Below are 8,994 nucleotides of genomic sequence, written 5' to 3'. Positions count from 1 at the left end.
TGGGAACAGAAAGTATACTTGTCACCCACAGACAGTCACATGACCTACTTAGTTGCAAGGGAAGCTGTAAAATGTAGTTTTTATTTCAGGTGACTCTCACCCAGAATGCTTTTCTTTCTCAATTAAAGCAAACACACTGGTATTAAACAGATAAGAATAACCTCTCTTCCCTTATCAGAACTGAGCCACAGAGAACAGAATAGAATGTCAGGAATAACTTTTATCTCTTTCTAGCACTTAAAAAGTGAGCTAGTGAAAAAAATAAGAAAATGAAATCCTGACTAGTAATTACTGTAAGGATCAGTTTTTCCTGAAGTTTAAACTATTCTTAAGCATGTTCAATATGGTCAAAGTGAAGTTTTCATTCATTCTACCCACAAGTGCTTCTATTTCTTGAAGTACAAGTTCATTCTACTTCTGCTTTATTGACTATGCCAAAGCCTTTGACTGTGTGGACCATAACAAACTCTGGAAAATTCTTAAATTTTTTAAATTTAAAAGAAAATTCTTAAACCAAATCACCTGACCTGCCTCTTGATAAATCTGTATGCAGGTCAGGAAGCAACAGTTACAACTGGACATGGAACAACAGACTGGTTCCAAATAGGGAAAGGAGTATGTCAAGGCTGTATTTTGTCACCCTGCTTATTTAACTTATATGCAGAGTACACCATGCAAAATTCTGGGCTGGATGAAGCACAAGCTGGAGTCAAGATTGCCAGAAGTATCAATAACTTCAGAGATGCAGATGATACCACCCTTATGGCAGAAAGTGAATAAGAACTAAAGAGCCTCTTGATGAAAGTGAGAGGAGAGTGAAAAAGTTGGATTAAAACTCAACATTCAGAAAACTAACATCATGGCATCTGGTCCCATCACTTTATGGCAAATAGATGGGGAAACAGTGGAAACAGTGACAGACTTTATTTTGGGGGGCTCCAAAATCATTGCAGATGATGACTGCAGCCATAAAATTAAAAGATGCTTGCTCCTTGTAAGAAAAGCTATGATCAACCTAGACAGCATATTAAAAAGCAGAGACGTTACTTTGCCAATGAAGGTCTGTCTGGTCGGAGCTATGGTTTTCCCAGTAGTCATGTATGGATGTGACTGTTGGACTATAAAGAACTGAGCACCAAAGAATTGATGCTTTTGAACTATGGTGTTGGAGGAGACTCTAGAGAGTCTCTTGGACTGTAAGGAGATCCAGCCAGTCCATCCTAAAGGAAATCAGTCCTGAATATTCATTGGAAGGACTCTTGCTGAAGCTGAAACTCCAATACTTTGGCCACCTGATGCGAAGAGCTGACTCATTTGAAAAGACCCTGATGCTGGGAAAGACTGAGGGCAGGAGGAAAAGGGGACGACAGAGGATGAGATGGTTGATGGCATCACCAACTCAATGGACCTGGGTTTGGGTAAACTCCGGGAGTTGGTGATGGACAGGGAGGCCTGGTGTGCTGCAGTCCATGGGGTAGCAAAGAGTTGGACACAACTGAGGGACTGAACCGAACTGAGCTGAACCTACAAGTAATTAAGCATATAACACAAAACCCATACTTCACTCTGCAGTGTGAAATGTCCCAAAGAAAAAATGGGATATGACCGCTAATCTCAAGGAAATAACCCTAACCCTAACCTAACCCTAACCCTAACCCTAAGAATTAGAAGAATTTACAGTTTGGGTAGAAGACGAATTTAATACTCAAGACTATTCAGAAAGAATTAAGTGCTGAGTTGTATGATACTTACTTTATGAGTACAAAAGGAATTTAAAGTAAAGGTAGGCCATTCCTAGCTGCAGAACGTTTTTGTTCTGCACAAAACCTTTGTGAAAATAGTGAAAATTGAATGAGGCATATAAGAATAGCTGTAATTTATTTATAAAACCCTTTCATATGCAAAATCATAAAAGGTTTATTGTAGGGTTAATCCTGGAAAAAAAAGACATGTTGAATTTAAAGTCCAAGCAGTTGCTGATAGTAGCATAAATTCTAAAAATGACTAACTGGGTCATTTATAAACAAGTATCGTTTCTGTTTTTTGCTTTATGATGTATTCACAAGTAATAACAGAATGCCTGACACAGATATCTCAAGTATCTGTTAAATAAATACAATTTTCCTTTTATGCTCAGTGTTTTTTTTTATTATATGACTAAGGACTTAAGATTTTTCTATTGAGGTATAGCTTTTTTAAAAATTGAAATGTACTGAAGTGTACAGATCTTAACTGTACAGTGCCATATATGACCTCATGTAACTACTTCCCAAATCAAGTAATAGAACATACCTAACTCTCCAAAATACTCTATGACCCTCCCAGTCAACATTCAATTCAGCTCACCCCACCCCAGCCACCCAAAGTAGCCACTATTCTGATTCCTATCAATATAGATTATCTTCCTAGTTTTGAAATTCATATAAACAAAATAATATGTCACTCAACATTTTTTCAAGTTGCTGATACCCTGGCCTTAGTCTGTGTAGCTTGTTGATACTTGAAAGAGATATTTCCACCCTCTATTTTAGTCTTTTCTTATGGGAAACCCCTGTAAAAGTATAGGAAAGGTGTTTATTAAGTAATAATTTACATTAGGGTTGTCATTAGTCTTTAAACTTCAAAGACAGGTTGTGTTTACTCTAAGGGCAGGCACAGCTAGTGTAACTGGTACTTCCATGATGACAATCAAGTTAACTTGCTGTGACTTTTTTACTCAGACAAATCTGGAAATCCCATATGGGAAGTTTCGGTCAATTACAAACTTAGAAGTACAGGGCCTAGGGAGGAAGGATGGAGAGAAGGGATAGTCAGGGAGTTGGGGATGGACGTGTACACACTGCTATATTTAAAATGGATAATAACTAGGAAGGTCCTACTATATTGCACATGAACCTGCTCAATATTATGTGGCAACCTGGATGGGAGGGGAATTTGAGGGAGAATGAATACGTGTATATGTATGGCTGAATCCCTTTGCTGTGTACCTGAAACTATCACAACATTGTTAATTGGCTATCAGTTCAGTTCAGTCGCTCAGTCGTGTCCGACTCTCCGCGACCCCATGAATCACAGCACGCCAGGCCTCCTTGTCCATCACCAACTCCCGGAGTTCAATCAAACTCATGTCCACAGAGTCGGTGATGCCATCCAGCCATCTCATTCTCCATCGTCCCCTTCTCTTCTTTTCACAGCTATTTGTAAGGCCTCCTCACACAGCCATTTTGCTTTTTTGCATTTCTTTTCCATGGGGATGGTCTTGGTCCCTGTCTCCTGTACAATGTCATGAACCTCTGTCCAGAGTTCATCAGGCACTCTATCTATCAGATCTAGTCCCTTAAATCTATTTCTCACTTCGACTGTGTAATCATAAGGGATTTGATTTAGGTCATATCTGAATGGTCTAGTGGTTTTCCCTACTTTCTTCAATTTAAGTCTGAATTTGGCAATAAGGAGTTCATGATCTGAGCCACAGTCAGCTCCTGGTCTTGTTTTTGCTGACTGTATAGAGCTTCTCCATCTTTGGCTCCATCTTTGATTTCAGTGTTGACCATCTGGTGATGTCCATGTGTAGAGTCTTCTCTTGTGTTGTTGGAGGAGGGTGTTTGCTATGACCAGTGCGTTCTCTTGACAAAACTCTATTAGCCTTTGCCCTGCTTCATTCCGTGCTCCAAGGCCAAATTTGCCTGTTACTCCAGGTGTTTCTTGACTTCCTACTTTTGCATTCCAGTCCCCTATAATGAAAAGGACATCTTTTTTGGGTGTTAGTTCTAAAAGGTCTTGTAGGTCTTCATAGAACCGTTCAACTTAAAAAATTTAGAGGCACAGTCCTTATACAAAACCACCCTCACTTCTGACACCAACTGCAAGTTTGCAAGGGTTTGAGCGGGACCCCAAACTACCTCAGTTTCAATAATTTGCTAGAAAGACTCATAAAACTCACTGAAAGTTGTCACGCTGATGGTTATGGTTTATTAAAGGGAAAGGATACAGGTTAAGATTAGTCAAAAGAAGACGTGGTAGAGCAGAGTCCAGGAGGGGGTCACATGCAGAGTTTTAGATATCATCTAGCCATGGAGTCAGGACATGGTACTCTCCCAACACTGATGTGTGACAATATGTACAGAGCACTGCCAGACCGCCAGCCAGGAAGGCTCACCTGAGGTTAGTGTCCAGCGCTGTTTTTTGTTCTTGTTGTTGGCAGGGGACAGGGTGCAAGGGGGAGTGGGGGGCTCTCTTATCTTTTGGCTTCACTACACGGTATGTGGGATCTTAGTTACTTAGCTCCTTGACTAGGGGTGGAACCTGCACCCCCTGCATCGGAAGCACAGGCAAGGAGTCTTCACCACTGGACCCCAGGGAAGTCCCTGGGGGAGTCTTATTATGTAGACATGATTGATTGTCCCCTTATTTAATCCCAGTGTCCATGGATACTTTGTGACCCCGAACCCCTACCCTAAGCCACACAATTGGACCTGTGACAGGGCCAGCCCCCAACCTAAGATTGTATGGGTGTGGCCAGACCCCACCCTAGATCATATTGCTAGACAACCCACTAGGACCCACAGCCCTCTGGCAAACAGCAGATCCTGTATGGCTGAGGGCAGAGGCCAAGACTTCTCTTTGGGCAAGTCCCAATTCTTTACTGCTGCTGCTGCTGCTGCTAAGTCACTTCAGTCGTGTCCGACTCTGTGTGACCCCATAGAAGGAAGCGCACCAGGCTCCCCCTTCCCTGGGATTCTCCAGACAAGAACACTGGAGTGGGTTGCCATTTCCTTCTCCAGTGTGTGAAACTGAAAAGTGAAAGTGAAGTCGCTCAGTGGTGTCCAACCCTTAGCGACCCCATGGACTGCAGCCCACCAGGCTCCTCCATCCATGGGATTTTCTAGGCAAGAGTACTGGAGTGGCTTGCCATTGCCTTCTCCTTTTACTTTACTCAGTTCGGTTCAGTTCAGTTCAGTCGCTCAGTCGTGTCCGACCCTCCGCGACCCCATGAATCACAGCACGCCAGGCCTCCCTGTCCATCACCAACTCCCGGAGTACACTCAAACTCATGTCCACAGAGTCAGTGATGCCATCCAGCCATCTCATTCTCCGTCGTCCCCTTCTCCTCCTGCCCCCAACCTTTCCCAGCATCAGAGTCTTTTCCAGTGAGTCAACTTGTCGCATGAGGTGGCCAAAGTATTGCAGTTTCAGCTTTAGCATCAGTCCCTCCAATGAACATCCAGGAGTGATTTCCTTTAGGATGGACTGGTTGGATCTCCTTGCAGTATAAGGGACTCTCAAGAGTCTTCTCCAACACCACAGTTCAAAAGCATCGATTCTTCGGCGATCAGCTTTCTTCACAGTCCAACTCTCACATCCATACATGACCACGGGAAAAACCATTGCCTTGACTAGACGGACCTTGGTTGGCAAAGTAATGTCTCTGCGTTTTACTACATACCCCCAAATCTTCACCTCACTGACAGGAGAATTTGTTTTTTCCAAAAATTAAATTGTTCCTTTGAAAAATTTTTTCTCAATGATTAATTTCACAAGTTTGTGTTTCTAAGGATTCTGAATTATTATGAAACATCTCAACATATTTGACAAGAAGTCAAGATTGAAGAAGGAACACTAACATTTTCTTTCTCCCCCAATTGTCCAATATTTATAAATGTAAGGATTCTACCAAGATTACTGACCTGTACTTCTGAAAGTTAGTTTTTTTGAGAGTTTTCCTGGAGCTATTAATACCAGTACTGGCAATACTAAAAAACAAGGTGACTTAGCAACAATTCAGTGATTTTGAGGCATGGGGGTTAAGATGCCCCCAGAAAGACTGTTAACTCCCAAAAACCTCCATAAAGAAGGGTGAAATTGGTGAAATTGTCTAAAATCATTCCTATATTTTGAATATATTTTTCTTTAAATGAATGTGTTGAGAAATCCTCTTTGAGGAATTAACACCATCATTGCTTAAAATGAAATTAAAAATATGAAGGGTTATGAGGTCAATTATTATTTATATCAAATTTCTGTTTAAAATCATTTTTATTATTATTTTTATAGGTTTAGCTCTCTTCCAAGTTTAGAATGAACTGTGATTTTGTTGTTGCTGTTGTTGTTAAAATATAGTAAGATACAAGACTTAAACTGAAACAGGTTGGAAACTAAAACACCATCTTAGCCACCTTAGCAGGATCAGGATGATTAAAGTCAATCAAATCACAATCGGGCAGGCAGATATTATAGAGTCACTGGTCAGGAAGGCCAAGGTTCAAGTCAGGCATAAGATTCTGATTTCAAAGACTCGAACGTCTCAGACTAAAAGCTATGTTTAGCTAACTCTGCAGGTTGATATGAAGGCTCATTCAGCCTTTCGTTCAACTGATATACTGTATACTGAATACCTACTATGGGTCAGCAGGCTCAGTAGCAGAGAAGAAAAACACTGTTGGCTTTTGGGGATGACAGCTAACGTTCATTGCCCATCTATCTGCTGTTTGCCAGGAATTGTGCTAAGCACTTCTTCCGGAACTCTATTATTCACACTTTTATTATCTAGATTTCACAGGTAAGGAAATTGAATCTCTAAGACATTGACAATCTCGCTGAAAGAGTGTATCTAAATGCCTGTTGGCCCATCTTCCAAAGCTGAACTTTCTTGCCTTCAAAAAGCCGTTGCTGGCTGTAATGAACATAAATCCTTATTATCTGAAAAAGTGGGCTTCCCTCGTGGCTCAGCAGTAAAGAAACGGCCTGCAATGCAGGAGACATGAGTTTGATCCCTGGGTTGAGAAGATCTCCTGGAGGAAGAATTGGCAACCCACTCCAGTATTCTTGCCTGGAGAATTCCATGGACACAAGAGCTTGATGGGCTGCCCTCCATGTGGTCACAAAAGAGAAAAGACATGACTGAGAGACTACACAACAGCAATCTGAAAAATTATCCTCCATCACTTTCAGTTTCTGTGTTGGATACAAGAGCCCCATCTTTCCCAGGATGCAGAATTTCAAATAGGAGGACTTGACCTGGGGACTGGTGACAAAGGTGTCATGGGTTCCCTCATTCCCTTCTTTATTGTATGGTTTATCATCTAGAATTCTGGTATTTGCTAGACTGGAAGAAAGGACTAGTTTTGGTTGCAACTCTGTCATTTGATGTTTATGTTGCTATTAAGCAGAAGAAAGACAAATAAAGACAGATAATTCATTTCAGTATGTTAGTACTTAAAATATATATCCAAAGTTTCTTAAAAATAAGTTCCTCCTTAGAAATATGATGTGGATTTCATCAATGCATCATTTTAAAATTTAAGATCTAGGTACAATCAATGTACAATGATAAAAATTGTCCTTGCTTGAACATAAAGCCTCAGATCATACAGCTCTGAAGAGATTCAGTTATCTAACAACTACTGAAGTGAATTTTACAAAATACATTTTGACATATATACTCTGTGGGAGAATTTCTCCTTTTAAGCCTTCACAAAGACACAAGAAATTATGAATACATACATATGCCACCCCATGAACAGTATGAAAAGGCAAAGAAGTATGACACTAAAGGATGAACTCTCCAGGTCGGTAGGTGCCCAATATGCTACTGGAGAAGAATGGAGAAATAACTCCAGAAATAATGAAGAGACAGAGCCAAAGCAAACCAGTTGTGGATGTGACTGGTGATGGAAGTAAAGCCTGATGCTGTAAAGAGTAATATTGCATAGGAACCTGGAGTGTTAGGTCCATGAATCAAGGCATATTGGAAGTGGTCAAACAAGTGATGGCAAGAGTGAACATTGACAGTGAACTAAAATGGACTGGAATGGGTGAGTTTAACTCAGATGACCATTATATCTACTATTGTGGGCAAGAATCCCTTAGAAGAAATGGAGTAGCCATGATAGTCAACAAAAGAGTACAAAATAAAGTACTTGGATGCAATCTCAAAATTGATAGAATGATCTCTGTTTGTTTCCAAGGCAAACCATTCAATATCACAGTAATCCAAGTCTATGACCCAATTAGTAATGCTGAAGAAGCTGAAGTTGCATGGTTCTAGGAAGACCTACAAGACCTTTTAGAACTAACACCCAAAAAAGATGTCCTCTTCATTATACGGGACTGGAATGCAAAAGTAGGAAGTCAAGAGCTACCTGGAGTAAAAGGCAAATTTGGCCTTGGAGTATAAAATGAAGCAGGTCAAAGGCTAGCAGAGTTTTGCCAAGAGAACGCACTGGTCATAACAAACACCCTCTTTCAACAACTCAAGAGAAGACTCTACACGTGGACATCATGAGATGATCTATTCCAAAATCAGATTGATTACATTCTTTGCAGCCAAAGATGGAAAAGCTCTATACAGTCAGCAAAAGTAAGACCAGGGGCTGACTGTGGTTCAGATCATGAACTCCTTATTGCCAAATTCAGACTTAAATTGAAGAAAGTAGGGGAAACCACTGGACCATTCAGGTATAACCTAAATCAAATTCCTTACGATTATACAGTGGAAATAACTAATAGATTCAAGGGATTAGATCTGATAGAGTGCTTGAAGAACTATGGACAGAGGCTCATGATATTGTACAGGAGACAGTGATGAAGACCATCCCCAAGAAAAAGAAATGCAAAGAAGCAAAATGGTTGTCTGAGGAGGCCTTACAAATAGCTGAGAAAAGAGAAGCTAAAGGTAAAGAAGGAAAGGAAAGATATACCCATTTGAATGTGGAGTTCCAAAGAATAGCAAGGAGAGATAAGAAAGCCTTCCTCAGTGATCAGTGCAAAGAAATAGAGGAAAACAATACAATGGGAAAGACTACAGATCTCTTTAAGAAAATTAGAGGTTCCAAGGGAAAATTTCATGCAAAGATGGGCTCTATAAAGGAAAGAAGAGATATGGACCTAACAGAAGCAGGAGATATTAAGAAGAGATGGCAACAATACACAGAAGGACTATACAAAAAAGATCTTCATGACCCAGATAACCACAATGGTGTGTTCACTCACCTA

This window comes from Moschus berezovskii, chromosome 10 (genome assembly GCF_049115385.1).
Source record: "Moschus berezovskii isolate FMDL1 chromosome 10, NW_MosBer_1.0, whole genome shotgun sequence".
Taxonomy (NCBI): Eukaryota; Metazoa; Chordata; class Mammalia; order Artiodactyla; family Moschidae; genus Moschus; species Moschus berezovskii.
Note: the sequence above shows the minus strand (reverse complement) of the source record.